This window comes from Octopus bimaculoides, chromosome 18 (assembly GCF_001194135.2).
Source record: "Octopus bimaculoides isolate UCB-OBI-ISO-001 chromosome 18, ASM119413v2, whole genome shotgun sequence".
Taxonomy (NCBI): domain Eukaryota; kingdom Metazoa; phylum Mollusca; class Cephalopoda; order Octopoda; family Octopodidae; genus Octopus; species Octopus bimaculoides.
This window is the reverse complement of record NC_068998.1, coordinates 12501240-12502678: the sequence shown is the minus strand read 5'-3', so window position 1 is coordinate 12502678 and position 1439 is coordinate 12501240.

The following is a 1439-nucleotide window of genomic DNA, read 5'->3' as shown; positions in this document are numbered from 1 at the left end:
ATATATATACATATATCATGAAACCAGTCCATTCAGACATGTTTGTCTTTTTCCATATACTGTAATTCATATTCTATGAGTGGTATTTCTTGTTTTATGTCTTTCATGTTTTATACTATAAGACACAGCAACCACTTACTTCAGAGGCACTTGACAACATTTACTGCACTGTTGTAAGACAAAGACAAACTTTGTCAAACGCTTTGCTTAAAACCCCGTCGAGGATAACAGCTTGCATCAGACAGCCTCCGGTTCTGTGATAATAAACCTCTCATCTGAAGAGTCTATATTCAAACTGAAACTTTCCAGTAGAATTTCAAGTGATGCGCTCATTAATTTATGTACGAAATACAAGATTAACAATAAAGTCTTCAGTTGTTTTATTAAATCTCTCTGTTTTGTTGATTACTTTCAAAACTGATTGAAGCATATATCAAGTGAATATCATCAGAAATGTGATCATGAGAGGGGTGAAAGACATTGAATAAAACAGTGGACTGAGAATTGTAGTGTTACTTCTGTGGCTGACATTTCCTACTATAAGATCGGGGTTGGGAAAAACAGCACACATATTTGTTATCAACATTTCTACTCAGATTGAATGATTGGTTAATTACTGAGCAGATTAAGCATTAATTTTGAAACATAAGCAAAATATATACTCAGTTATTTTATATTGTAATGGATCATAGATTTTTCCAGTGTCAACGAAGCATGCTCACGCATACAATTCTACACTTTCATCCAATAACCAAACGCACACACACACACACACACACACACACACACACACACACACACACACACACACACACACACACACACACACACACACACCTTTCTCTTACATTCTACCTTTCATTTGTTTCAATCATTCGACTGTGGCGATGGTGGGATATACAATATAAAAGATATATTATATATAATAAACATATAAAACATTACATAATATTGTATATATATATAGAGAGAGGTGCATGTGTGGCTATGTGGTAAGAAGCTTGCTTCCCAGCTACGTGGTTCCGGCTTCAGTCCCACTGTGTAACGCTTTTGGCAAGTGTCTTCTACTATAGCCTCGGGCCGACCAAAGCCTTGTGGGTGGATTTGGTAGATGGAAACTGAAAAAATCCTGTTGCATATATATATATATATATATGTGTGTGTGTGTGTGTGTGTGTGTGTGTGTGTGTGCATGTGTGTATGTATCTATATATGTGTCTGTGTGTCTGTCTCCACCCCGCCGCTTGACAACCGGGATTGGTTTGTTTACGTCCCCGTAACTTAGCGGCAAACGAGACCGATAGAATAAATATCAGGTTTTAAAAAGGAAAACAAACTCTTTGGATCGACTCATTCGACTAAAAATTCTTCAAGGTGGTGCCCTAGTATGGCTGTAGTCCGATGACTGAAACAAGTAAACGATAAACGATATAATCAAA